The sequence below is a fragment of the Leiobunum rupestre genome, chromosome 9 (genome assembly GCF_980474605.1).
Source record: "Leiobunum rupestre chromosome 9, qqLeiRupe1.1.hap1, whole genome shotgun sequence".
Classification (NCBI taxonomy): domain Eukaryota; kingdom Metazoa; phylum Arthropoda; class Arachnida; order Opiliones; family Sclerosomatidae; genus Leiobunum; species Leiobunum rupestre.
This window is the reverse complement of record NC_143392.1, coordinates 55331361-55344829: the sequence shown is the minus strand read 5'-3', so window position 1 is coordinate 55344829 and position 13469 is coordinate 55331361. Positions and strand designations below refer to the sequence as shown.

The window sequence follows — 13469 nt, the reverse complement described above, 5'->3', positions numbered from 1 at the left end:
CGTGCAGGAGGAAACTCCGTATGATCAAGATCTTACTTTTTCTAATTATCGATTAAGCACGGTTCCATGTTGCCACTTATTTAAAAAAAGACCCAGAGAAAACCGAAGATAAATTATCGCCTTGGCGAACTAGTTAGAAACAGCGTAAAAGAAAATATTTAAAAATAAACAAATTTTATTAGAAAGACTCAAATACCCCGTTAATGAAAAAAAGAGGGTGAGAGGAAGAGATCAGCCACCGGCACGCCGTGTTCCCTGGTGGTCTCCCTCCCTCCCAAGAAATGACCCCACTCGACGCGGCTTACCGTCGTTGATGGGTCGAGAACCAATGTATTCTGCGTGATATTACCGTTGACGGCTGAAAACGCTCGATGGCCGTCGATCTTTTTGTTTGAAATCAAGAAGTTACCTTCTTTGGTCAGACGTGATGGTTATACACGCTGTCATCTCCAACCACGAGCAATCTGCTTAAACATAATTATGAAATTTGTGAATGCTCAATCTCACTCTTTTTCTTTTTCAACCACCAAAGCCCCCTTTGCCGGTTATCGCTTCTCGGCCTTTTGGCTAAGATCAAAGTGTAGTATCTGTTCTTATCAGCTTAATATCTGATACGGGTCCCATCGGGGCCCAAGATATTAAACTTATTTTTGGACGGCGGCGGAGAGGTCGGAGCTTGCTCCACCTCCGCCACGGGTTGGCCTGGTATTGCAGTTCTTCCAGGATCGGCCCACCTCGCTCAATGAATCTAAAATCAAACACCATATATATATATATATATATATATATATATATTCCTGACGTCATAAGAGGGAAAGTCGTCATTGGCTAGTAGATCATTTTGAAGATTCGGACGGATTTGTTTTGTAATTTTTTACCTTAACTGTCGTACGTTACCAACGGTATGTTTTTTTTAAGTCACTTTCGTTACTAACAGGAGACATGATTAGGAGTTCACAGCCGGCCGCTTTTCGACATTCGCATTGGCAACACGTCTTCCCCTTTAAAAAAATTAACCCCTCCCAAACCATGGTAACTCCGTTCTCGAAACGGACACCATATAAGTTATTTACATCGAGTTACCTAGCGAGGATTGCGGTACTATCGCTGTAGAAATAGGGGACTGTTAAAAGCGGGATGGTTTGGAAAAAACGAGTTTTTGTGTTGCTGATGCCGGGGCGCGTACTACGCGGCAACCACGGTCAATTCGTAGTGCCATATCTCATGACACTTCTCTACAGCTGTTCTGGTAAGCGTGCAGGAGGAAACTCCGTATGATCAAGATCTTACTTTTTCTAATTATCGATTAAGCACGGTTCCATGTTGCCACTTATTTAAAAAAAGACCCAGAGAAAACCGAAGATAAATTATCGCCTTGGCGAACTAGTTAGAAACAGCGTAAAAGAAAATATTTAAAAATAAACAAATTTTATTAGAAAGACTCAAATACCCCGTTAATGAAAAAAAAGAGGGTGAGAGGAAGAGATCAGCCACCGGCACGCCGTGTTCCCTGGTGGTCTCCCTCCCTCCCAAGAAATGACCCCACTCGACGCGGCTTACCGTCGTTGATGGGTCGAGAACCAATGTATTCTGCGTGATATTACCGTTGACGGCTGAAAACGCTCGATGGCCGTCGATCTTTTTGTTTGAAATCAAGAAGTTACCTTCTTTGGTCAGACGTGATGGTTATACACGCTGTCATCTCCAACCACGAGCAATCTGCTTAAACATAATTATGAAATTTGTGAATGCTCAATCTCACTCTTTTTCTTTTTCAACCACCAAAGCCCCCTTTGCCGGTTATCGCTTCTCGGCCTTTTGGCTAAGATCAAAGTGTAGTATCTGTTCTTATCAGCTTAATATCTGATACGGGTCCCATCGGGGCCCAAGATATTAAACTTATTTTTGGACGGCGGCGGAGAGGTCGGAGCTTGCTCCACCTCCGCCACGGGTTGGCCTGGTATTGCAGTTCTTCCAGGATCGGCCCACCTCGCTCAATGAATCTAAAATCAAACACCATATATATATATATATATATATATATATATATTCCTGACGTCATAAGAGGGAAAGTCGTCATTGGCTAGTAGATCATTTTGAAGATTCGGACGGATTTGTTTTGTAATTTTTTACCTTAACTGTCGTACGTTACCAACGGTATGTTTTTTTTTAAGTCACTTTCGTTACTAACAGGAGACATGATTAGGAGTTCACAGCCGGCCGCTTTTCGACATTCGCATTGGCAACACGTCTTCCCCTTTAAAAAAATTAACCCCTCCCAAACCATGGTAACTCCGTTCTCGAAACGGACACCATATAAGTTATTTACATCGAGTTACCTAGCGAGGATTGCGGTACTATCGCTGTAGAAATAGGGGACTGTTAAAAGCGGGATGGTTTGGAAAAAACGAGTTTTTGTGTTGCTGATGCCGGGGCGCGTACTACGCGGCAACCACGGTCAATTCGTAGTGCCATATCTCATGACACTTCTCTACAGCTGTTCTGGTAAGCGTGCAGGAGGAAACTCCGTATGATCAAGATCTTACTTTTTCTAATTATCGATTAAGCACGGTTCCATGTTGCCACTTATTTAAAAAAAGACCCAGAGAAAACCGAAGATAAATTATCGCCTTGGCGAACTAGTTAGAAACAGCGTAAAAGAAAATATTTAAAAATAAACAAATTTTATTAGAAAGACTCAAATACCCCGTTAATGAAAAAAAAGAGGGTGAGAGGAAGAGATCAGCCACCGGCACGCCGTGTTCCCTGGTGGTCTCCCTCCCTCCCAAGAAATGACCCCACTCGACGCGGCTTACCGTCGTTGATGGGTCGAGAACCAATGTATTCTGCGTGATATTACCGTTGACGGCTGAAAACGCTCGATGGCCGTCGATCTTTTTGTTTGAAATCAAGAAGTTACCTTCTTTGGTCAGACGTGATGGTTATACACGCTGTCATCTCCAACCACGAGCAATCTGCTTAAACATAATTATGAAATTTGTGAATGCTCAATCTCACTCTTTTTCTTTTTCAACCACCAAAGCCCCCTTTGCCGGTTATCGCTTCTCGGCCTTTTGGCTAAGATCAAAGTGTAGTATCTGTTCTTATCAGCTTAATATCTGATACGGGTCCCATCGGGGCCCAAGATATTAAACTTATTTTTGGACGGCGGCGGAGAGGTCGGAGCTTGCTCCACCTCCGCCACGGGTTGGCCTGGTATTGCAGTTCTTCCAGGATCGGCCCACCTCGCTCAATGAATCTAAAATCAAACACCATATATATATATATATATATATATATATATATATTCCTGACGTCATAAGAGGGAAAGTCGTCATTGGCTAGTAGATCATTTTGAAGATTCGGACGGATTTGTTTTGTAATTTTTTACCTTAACTGTCGTACGTTACCAACGGTATGTTTTTTTAAGTCACTTTCGTTACTAACAGGAGACATGATTAGGAGTTCACAGCCGGCCGCTTTTCGACATTCGCATTGGCAACACGTCTTCCCCTTTAAAAAAATTAACCCCTCCCAAACCATGGTAACTCCGTTCTCGAAACGGACACCATATAAGTTATTTACATCGAGTTACCTAGCGAGGATTGCGGTACTATCGCTGTAGAAATAGGGGACTGTTAAAAGCGGGATGGTTTGGAAAAAACGAGTTTTTGTGTTGCTGATGCCGGGGCGCGTACTACGCGGCAACCACGGTCAATTCGTAGTGCCATATCTCATGACACTTCTCTACAGCTGTTCTGGTAAGCGTGCAGGAGGAAACTCCGTATGATCAAGATCTTACTTTTTCTAATTATCGATTAAGCACGGTTCCATGTTGCCACTTATTTAAAAAAAGACCCAGAGAAAACCGAAGATAAATTATCGCCTTGGCGAACTAGTTAGAAACAGCGTAAAAGAAAATATTTAAAAATAAACAAATTTTATTAGAAAGACTCAAATACCCCGTTAATGAAAAAAAAGAGGGTGAGAGGAAGAGATCAGCCACCGGCACGCCGTGTTCCCTGGTGGTCTCCCTCCCTCCCAAGAAATGACCCCACTCGACGCGGCTTACCGTCGTTGATGGGTCGAGAACCAATGTATTCTGCGTGATATTACCGTTGACGGCTGAAAACGCTCGATGGCCGTCGATCTTTTTGTTTGAAATCAAGAAGTTACCTTCTTTGGTCAGACGTGATGGTTATACACGCTGTCATCTCCAACCACGAGCAATCTGCTTAAACATAATTATGAAATTTGTGAATGCTCAATCTCACTCTTTTTCTTTTTCAACCACCAAAGCCCCCTTTGCCGGTTATCGCTTCTCGGCCTTTTGGCTAAGATCAAAGTGTAGTATCTGTTCTTATCAGCTTAATATCTGATACGGGTCCCATCGGGGCCCAAGATATTAAACTTATTTTTGGACGGCGGCGGAGAGGTCGGAGCTTGCTCCACCTCCGCCACGGGTTGGCCTGGTATTGCAGTTCTTCCAGGATCGGCCCACCTCGCTCAATGAATCTAAAATCAAACACCATATATATATATATATATATATATATATATATTCCTGACGTCATAAGAGGGAAAGTCGTCATTGGCTAGTAGATCATTTTGAAGATTCGGACGGATTTGTTTTGTAATTTTTTACCTTAACTGTCGTACGTTACCAACGGTATGTTTTTTTTAAGTCACTTTCGTTACTAACAGGAGACATGATTAGGAGTTCACAGCCGGCCGCTTTTCGACATTCGCATTGGCAACACGTCTTCCCCTTTAAAAAAATTAACCCCTCCCAAACCATGGTAACTCCGTTCTCGAAACGGACACCATATAAGTTATTTACATCGAGTTACCTAGCGAGGATTGCGGTACTATCGCTGTAGAAATAGGGGACTGTTAAAAGCGGGATGGTTTGGAAAAAACGAGTTTTTGTGTTGCTGATGCCGGGGCGCGTACTACGCGGCAACCACGGTCAATTCGTAGTGCCATATCTCATGACACTTCTCTACAGCTGTTCTGGTAAGCGTGCAGGAGGAAACTCCGTATGATCAAGATCTTACTTTTTCTAATTATCGATTAAGCACGGTTCCATGTTGCCACTTATTTAAAAAAAGACCCAGAGAAAACCGAAGATAAATTATCGCCTTGGCGAACTAGTTAGAAACAGCGTAAAAGAAAATATTTAAAAATAAACAAATTTTATTAGAAAGACTCAAATACCCCGTTAATGAAAAAAAAGAGGGTGAGAGGAAGAGATCAGCCACCGGCACGCCGTGTTCCCTGGTGGTCTCCCTCCCTCCCAAGAAATGACCCCACTCGACGCGGCTTACCGTCGTTGATGGGTCGAGAACCAATGTATTCTGCGTGATATTACCGTTGACGGCTGAAAACGCTCGATGGCCGTCGATCTTTTTGTTTGAAATCAAGAAGTTACCTTCTTTGGTCAGACGTGATGGTTATACACGCTGTCATCTCCAACCACGAGCAATCTGCTTAAACATAATTATGAAATTTGTGAATGCTCAATCTCACTCTTTTTCTTTTTCAACCACCAAAGCCCCCTTTGCCGGTTATCGCTTCTCGGCCTTTTGGCTAAGATCAAAGTGTAGTATCTGTTCTTATCAGCTTAATATCTGATACGGGTCCCATCGGGGCCCAAGATATTAAACTTATTTTTGGACGGCGGCGGAGAGGTCGGAGCTTGCTCCACCTCCGCCACGGGTTGGCCTGGTATTGCAGTTCTTCCAGGATCGGCCCACCTCGCTCAATGAATCTAAAATCAAACACCATATATATATATATATATATATATATATATATATTCCTGACGTCATAAGAGGGAAAGTCGTCATTGGCTAGTAGATCATTTTGAAGATTCGGACGGATTTGTTTTGTAATTTTTTACCTTAACTGTCGTACGTTACCAACGGTATGTTTTTTTTAAGTCACTTTCGTTACTAACAGGAGACATGATTAGGAGTTCACAGCCGGCCGCTTTTCGACATTCGCATTGGCAACACGTCTTCCCCTTTAAAAAAATTAACCCCTCCCAAACCATGGTAACTCCGTTCTCGAAACGGACACCATATAAGTTATTTACATCGAGTTACCTAGCGAGGATTGCGGTACTATCGCTGTAGAAATAGGGGACTGTTAAAAGCGGGATGGTTTGGAAAAAACGAGTTTTTGTGTTGCTGATGCCGGGGCGCGTACTACGCGGCAACCACGGTCAATTCGTAGTGCCATATCTCATGACACTTCTCTACAGCTGTTCTGGTAAGCGTGCAGGAGGAAACTCCGTATGATCAAGATCTTACTTTTTCTAATTATCGATTAAGCACGGTTCCATGTTGCCACTTATTTAAAAAAAGACCCAGAGAAAACCGAAGATAAATTATCGCCTTGGCGAACTAGTTAGAAACAGCGTAAAAGAAAATATTTAAAAATAAACAAATTTTATTAGAAAGACTCAAATACCCCGTTAATGAAAAAAAAGAGGGTGAGAGGAAGAGATCAGCCACCGGCACGCCGTGTTCCCTGGTGGTCTCCCTCCCTCCCAAGAAATGACCCCACTCGACGCGGCTTACCGTCGTTGATGGGTCGAGAACCAATGTATTCTGCGTGATATTACCGTTGACGGCTGAAAACGCTCGATGGCCGTCGATCTTTTTGTTTGAAATCAAGAAGTTACCTTCTTTGGTCAGACGTGATGGTTATACACGCTGTCATCTCCAACCACGAGCAATCTGCTTAAACATAATTATGAAATTTGTGAATGCTCAATCTCACTCTTTTTCTTTTTCAACCACCAAAGCCCCCTTTGCCGGTTATCGCTTCTCGGCCTTTTGGCTAAGATCAAAGTGTAGTATCTGTTTCCAATATCAGTTCTATACGGAGATCTTAGTCGGGGGGCGAGAAGTGTTTTTACGCCTTTAGGCGAGTTTGCCTGCTCTGCCACGTTGAATCGTCAGTCGCTGCCGTTCCTGTCTCCAGTCCAGTTCCAGTCCCGGCTGCTGTTCCTGTTTTCCTGTTGCCGCCTGCTACAAGCCAGCGGTTCCTGAGTTCCGGTCTCCGCTTCGGCGGTTTCCACAAACTCTCGCCATGCCTCCTGTAACGTCGAAGTCGACTCCAACGGAGTCCTCGTCTTCGAAGCAGGCCACTGCACGAATCAAATTCGACGGGGTCAATGTAGAAGATTTGGCTATTGCTCTTTTCGACTGCATTGGCCCCAAGAGCATCACAGTCTTCCAAATGATCGGGAAGTCTGAGGCGCAGATATCCTTCAAGGACATCGTATCATACCAAAAGGCTGTTGACGCTGGTATAATCGTTGGGGAGAAGCATTTATCCATCGTTGGAGTTGCTGATCCTGTAACCCAAATCACCGTGAAAGGCGCACCTAGTTGGTGGGAATTAAGCTTTTTAAAGGCTTCTCTGAAAAATTACGGAGAGGTATTAGCCGAAACATGGGAAACTTTCCAGAAGGGACCGTTGAAGGACGTTCGTAACGGAAATCGGCGGCTGGAGGTGAAGGTCAAGAGCCCAATCCCGAACCTGATGACCATCAGTGGACATCGTATCCAGCTGGTCTACCAAGGGGTCCAGCGAATGTGCTTTTATTGTCGAAAGGACAGTCATCAGGTTCGGGATTGCCCCAAGAAAAGGAAAAGAGTCCGTCCCTCTCCGCACAACACGGATACTCAAGACCAGATCCCGGCACCCGAAGGCTCGGACAAACCCGGAAGTTCTGCAACGCCACAAGTAGCGGACAAGGAAGCTGTCACTGACGCAGGTGATACTCTTGGAAAAATGGACGACGAGGAACAGGAAGCAGGAAACTTCGTTGAGGGAGAAGATGGCTGGGGCCTTTCTCTATCAGGACCTTCCAACAAGTCTTTTGACTCACCAAAAAATTCCGGGAGTTACGCCACAGTTGTAAAAACTCCATCACATCACGAACCTGATTCGAAGTCTTCACCGCAATCACAACATCCAGTATACGAAGAGCCGATCTACGAACGAGATTGGCAGTTTTCAGAAATGACCGAAAATGAAATAGAGAACTTTTGTCATCGTGCACGGAACTTTGTGACAGAATCACCAGAACTACTTAACTGGCGGGAAGAATTCCTGGCTGAAGCACGCCTCACCTTGCAAACTCGAAGGAAGCGAGTACAGACATCCCCGTCCGGATCATATACCAAAAAAGGGAAAAAATAGGCCATTATTGGGATATGTAAATATGCTTTTAAATTACTTTCTTAGTTTTAAATGTTTTTATTGTAAATTTTAACTTTACAATTTTAAAACGTTCTGGTTATATAACTTTTACTAGTTTATTGTATGCTTAAATGAAAAACTCACCTGATACGTACCGCGAAACCTGTTTACCCTGTAAAAGAAAATTTATTAGAAAAAACTATTTAGACCCTATTGTAAAGAGAAAAAACTTACCTGATATACTTACCTTCAAACTGTAGAACCTGAAAAAAAAGGAAAAAAAAAAAGAATTGTATGCTTAAATGTAAAGTAATACAAATATCAGAAGTAAATAATATTTACTTACCTTCGCTCGACATGTAGATAATCTGTAAATAGTTTTTTTATCTGTAAATAGTTTTTTTTATATATAATCACGTCTAATTTTTTATTCTTGGAACAAGTATTGTAACGCTCGCTAATGCTTTGACTGATGTATGTAACAATTCTTTCATCTTGTTTAAATACAGTGTTCGCGATAAATTAATTAATATTAACGCGGACATTTGTAACCTTGACCAGAATTTCAAATAAACAAATTCAGTATCTGTTCTTATCAGCTTAATATCTGATACGGGTCCCATCGGGGCCCAAGATATTAAACTTATTTTTGGACGGCGGCGGAGAGGTCGGAGCTTGCTCCACCTCCGCCACGGGTTGGCCTGGTATTGCAGTTCTTCCAGGATCGGCCCACCTCGCTCAATGAATCTAAAATCAAACACCATATATATATATATATATATATATATATATATATTCCTGACGTCATAAGAGGGAAAGTCGTCATTGGCTAGTAGATCATTTTGAAGATTCGGACGGATTTGTTTTGTAATTTTTTACCTTAACTGTCGTACGTTACCAACGGTATGTTTTTTTTAAGTCACTTTCGTTACTAACAGGAGACATGATTAGGAGTTCACAGCCGGCCGCTTTTCGACATTCGCATTGGCAACACGTCTTCCCCTTTAAAAAAATTAACCCCTCCCAAACCATGGTAACTCCGTTCTCGAAACGGACACCATATAAGTTATTTACATCGAGTTACCTAGCGAGGATTGCGGTACTATCGCTGTAGAAATAGGGGACTGTTAAAAGCGGGATGGTTTGGAAAAAACGAGTTTTTGTGTTGCTGATGCCGGGGCGCGTACTACGCGGCAACCACGGTCAATTCGTAGTGCCATATCTCATGACACTTCTCTACAGCTGTTCTGGTAAGCGTGCAGGAGGAAACTCCGTATGATCAAGATCTTACTTTTTCTAATTATCGATTAAGCACGGTTCCATGTTGCCACTTATTTAAAAAAAGACCCAGAGAAAACCGAAGATAAATTATCGCCTTGGCGAACTAGTTAGAAACAGCGTAAAAGAAAATATTTAAAAATAAACAAATTTTATTAGAAAGACTCAAATACCCCGTTAATGAAAAAAAAGAGGGTGAGAGGAAGAGATCAGCCACCGGCACGCCGTGTTCCCTGGTGGTCTCCCTCCCTCCCAAGAAATGACCCCACTCGACGCGGCTTACCGTCGTTGATGGGTCGAGAACCAATGTATTCTGCGTGATATTACCGTTGACGGCTGAAAACGCTCGATGGCCGTCGATCTTTTTGTTTGAAATCAAGAAGTTACCTTCTTTGGTCAGACGTGATGGTTATACACGCTGTCATCTCCAACCACGAGCAATCTGCTTAAACATAATTATGAAATTTGTGAATGCTCAATCTCACTCTTTTTCTTTTTCAACCACCAAAGCCCCCTTTGCCGGTTATCGCTTCTCGGCCTTTTGGCTAAGATCAAAGTGTAGTATCTGTTCTTATCAGCTTAATATCTGATACGGGTCCCATCGGGGCCCAAGATATTAAACTTATTTTTGGACGGCGGCGGAGAGGTCGGAGCTTGCTCCACCTCCGCCACGGGTTGGCCTGGTATTGCAGTTCTTCCAGGATCGGCCCACCTCGCTCAATGAATCTAAAATCAAACACCATATATATATATATATATATATATATATATATATATTCCTGACGTCATAAGAGGGAAAGTCGTCATTGGCTAGTAGATCATTTTGAAGATTCGGACGGATTTGTTTTGTAATTTTTTACCTTAACTGTCGTACGTTACCAACGGTATGTTTTTTTTAAGTCACTTTCGTTACTAACAGGAGACATGATTAGGAGTTCACAGCCGGCCGCTTTTCGACATTCGCATTGGCAACACGTCTTCCCCTTTAAAAAAATTAACCCCTCCCAAACCATGGTAACTCCGTTCTCGAAACGGACACCATATAAGTTATTTACATCGAGTTACCTAGCGAGGATTGCGGTACTATCGCTGTAGAAATAGGGGACTGTTAAAAGCGGGATGGTTTGGAAAAAACGAGTTTTTGTGTTGCTGATGCCGGGGCGCGTACTACGCGGCAACCACGGTCAATTCGTAGTGCCATATCTCATGACACTTCTCTACAGCTGTTCTGGTAAGCGTGCAGGAGGAAACTCCGTATGATCAAGATCTTACTTTTTCTAATTATCGATTAAGCACGGTTCCATGTTGCCACTTATTTAAAAAAAGACCCAGAGAAAACCGAAGATAAATTATCGCCTTGGCGAACTAGTTAGAAACAGCGTAAAAGAAAATATTTAAAAATAAACAAATTTTATTAGAAAGACTCAAATACCCCGTTAATGAAAAAAAAGAGGGTGAGAGGAAGAGATCAGCCACCGGCACGCCGTGTTCCCTGGTGGTCTCCCTCCCTCCCAAGAAATGACCCCACTCGACGCGGCTTACCGTCGTTGATGGGTCGAGAACCAATGTATTCTGCGTGATATTACCGTTGACGGCTGAAAACGCTCGATGGCCGTCGATCTTTTTGTTTGAAATCAAGAAGTTACCTTCTTTGGTCAGACGTGATGGTTATACACGCTGTCATCTCCAACCACGAGCAATCTGCTTAAACATAATTATGAAATTTGTGAATGCTCAATCTCACTCTTTTTCTTTTTCAACCACCAAAGCCCCCTTTGCCGGTTATCGCTTCTCGGCCTTTTGGCTAAGATCAAAGTGTAGTATCTGTTCTTATCAGCTTAATATCTGATACGGGTCCCATCGGGGCCCAAGATATTAAACTTATTTTTGGACGGCGGCGGAGAGGTCGGAGCTTGCTCCACCTCCGCCACGGGTTGGCCTGGTATTGCAGTTCTTCCAGGATCGGCCCACCTCGCTCAATGAATCTAAAATCAAACACCATATATATATATATATATATATATATATATATTCCTGACGTCATAAGAGGGAAAGTCGTCATTGGCTAGTAGATCATTTTGAAGATTCGGACGGATTTGTTTTGTAATTTTTTACCTTAACTGTCGTACGTTACCAACGGTATGTTTTTTTTAAGTCACTTTCGTTACTAACAGGAGACATGATTAGGAGTTCACAGCCGGCCGCTTTTCGACATTCGCATTGGCAACACGTCTTCCCCTTTAAAAAAATTAACCCCTCCCAAACCATGGTAACTCCGTTCTCGAAACGGACACCATATAAGTTATTTACATCGAGTTACCTAGCGAGGATTGCGGTACTATCGCTGTAGAAATAGGGGACTGTTAAAAGCGGGATGGTTTGGAAAAAACGAGTTTTTGTGTTGCTGATGCCGGGGCGCGTACTACGCGGCAACCACGGTCAATTCGTAGTGCCATATCTCATGACACTTCTCTACAGCTGTTCTGGTAAGCGTGCAGGAGGAAACTCCGTATGATCAAGATCTTACTTTTTCTAATTATCGATTAAGCACGGTTCCATGTTGCCACTTATTTAAAAAAAGACCCAGAGAAAACCGAAGATAAATTATCGCCTTGGCGAACTAGTTAGAAACAGCGTAAAAGAAAATATTTAAAAATAAACAAATTTTATTAGAAAGACTCAAATACCCCGTTAATGAAAAAAAAGAGGGTGAGAGGAAGAGATCAGCCACCGGCACGCCGTGTTCCCTGGTGGTCTCCCTCCCTCCCAAGAAATGACCCCACTCGACGCGGCTTACCGTCGTTGATGGGTCGAGAACCAATGTATTCTGCGTGATATTACCGTTGACGGCTGAAAACGCTCGATGGCCGTCGATCTTTTTGTTTGAAATCAAGAAGTTACCTTCTTTGGTCAGACGTGATGGTTATACACGCTGTCATCTCCAACCACGAGCAATCTGCTTAAACATAATTATGAAATTTGTGAATGCTCAATCTCACTCTTTTTCTTTTTCAACCACCAAAGCCCCCTTTGCCGGTTATCGCTTCTCGGCCTTTTGGCTAAGATCAAAGTGTAGTATCTGTTCTTATCAGCTTAATATCTGATACGGGTCCCATCGGGGCCCAAGATATTAAACTTATTTTTGGACGGCGGCGGAGAGGTCGGAGCTTGCTCCACCTCCGCCACGGGTTGGCCTGGTATTGCAGTTCTTCCAGGATCGGCCCACCTCGCTCAATGAATCTAAAATCAAACACCATATATATATATATATATATATATATATATATATTCCTGACGTCATAAGAGGGAAAGTCGTCATTGGCTAGTAGATCATTTTGAAGATTCGGACGGATTTGTTTTGTAATTTTTTACCTTAACTGTCGTACGTTACCAACGGTATGTTTTTTTTAAGTCACTTTCGTTACTAACAGGAGACATGATTAGGAGTTCACAGCCGGCCGCTTTTCGACATTCGCATTGGCAACACGTCTTCCCCTTTAAAAAAATTAACCCCTCCCAAACCATGGTAACTCCGTTCTCGAAACGGACACCATATAAGTTATTTACATCGAGTTACCTAGCGAGGATTGCGGTACTATCGCTGTAGAAATAGGGGACTGTTAAAAGCGGGATGGTTTGGAAAAAACGAGTTTTTGTGTTGCTGATGCCGGGGCGCGTACTACGCGGCAACCACGGTCAATTCGTAGTGCCATATCTCATGACACTTCTCTACAGCTGTTCTGGTAAGCGTGCAGGAGGAAACTCCGTATGATCAAGATCTTACTTTTTCTAATTATCGATTAAGCACGGTTCCATGTTGCCACTTATTTAAAAAAAGACCCAGAGAAAACCGAAGATAAATTATCGCCTTGGCGAACTAGTTAGAAACAGCGTAAAAGAAAATATTTAAAAATAAACAAATTTTATTAGAAAGACTCAAATACCCCGTTAATGAAAAAAAAGAGGGTGAGAGG

General features: G+C 42.8%; 9 non-coding genes and 1 pseudogene across 9 annotated transcripts; all 10 read left to right on the top strand.

Annotated features, from left to right (window-relative positions):
• The first annotated feature begins 547 nt into the window (after positions 1-547).
• LOC149931380 (U2 spliceosomal RNA) lies at positions 548-739 on the top strand. Its single transcript, XR_016476259.1, has one exon. It is a non-coding gene; the product is annotated as a U2 spliceosomal RNA (small nuclear RNA).
• Positions 740-1802: 1063 nt separating this feature from the next.
• Positions 1803-1994, top strand: LOC149931379 (U2 spliceosomal RNA). The gene has a single exon (XR_016476257.1). It is a non-coding gene; the product is annotated as a U2 spliceosomal RNA (small nuclear RNA).
• A 1064-nt stretch (positions 1995-3058) lies between these two features.
• On the top strand, positions 3059-3250 carry LOC149931378 (U2 spliceosomal RNA). Its single transcript, XR_016476256.1, has one exon. It is a non-coding gene; the product is annotated as a U2 spliceosomal RNA (small nuclear RNA).
• Positions 3251-4314: 1064 nt separating this feature from the next.
• On the top strand, positions 4315-4506 carry LOC149931377 (U2 spliceosomal RNA). Its single transcript, XR_016476255.1, has one exon. It is a non-coding gene; the product is annotated as a U2 spliceosomal RNA (small nuclear RNA).
• A 1063-nt stretch (positions 4507-5569) lies between these two features.
• On the top strand, positions 5570-5761 carry LOC149931376 (U2 spliceosomal RNA). The gene has a single exon (XR_016476254.1). It is a non-coding gene; the product is annotated as a U2 spliceosomal RNA (small nuclear RNA).
• Positions 5762-6826: 1065 nt separating this feature from the next.
• On the top strand, positions 6827-6975 carry LOC149931375 (U2 spliceosomal RNA; annotated as a pseudogene).
• A 1790-nt stretch (positions 6976-8765) lies between these two features.
• LOC149931374 (U2 spliceosomal RNA) lies at positions 8766-8955 on the top strand. Its single transcript, XR_016476539.1, has one exon. It is a non-coding gene; the product is annotated as a U2 spliceosomal RNA (small nuclear RNA).
• Positions 8956-10020: 1065 nt separating this feature from the next.
• On the top strand, positions 10021-10212 carry LOC149931373 (U2 spliceosomal RNA). The gene has a single exon (XR_016476253.1). It is a non-coding gene; the product is annotated as a U2 spliceosomal RNA (small nuclear RNA).
• Positions 10213-11279: 1067 nt separating this feature from the next.
• LOC149931372 (U2 spliceosomal RNA) lies at positions 11280-11471 on the top strand. Its single transcript, XR_016476252.1, has one exon. It is a non-coding gene; the product is annotated as a U2 spliceosomal RNA (small nuclear RNA).
• Positions 11472-12534: 1063 nt separating this feature from the next.
• Positions 12535-12726, top strand: LOC149931371 (U2 spliceosomal RNA). Its single transcript, XR_016476251.1, has one exon. It is a non-coding gene; the product is annotated as a U2 spliceosomal RNA (small nuclear RNA).
• Positions 12727-13469: the final 743 nt, after the last annotated feature.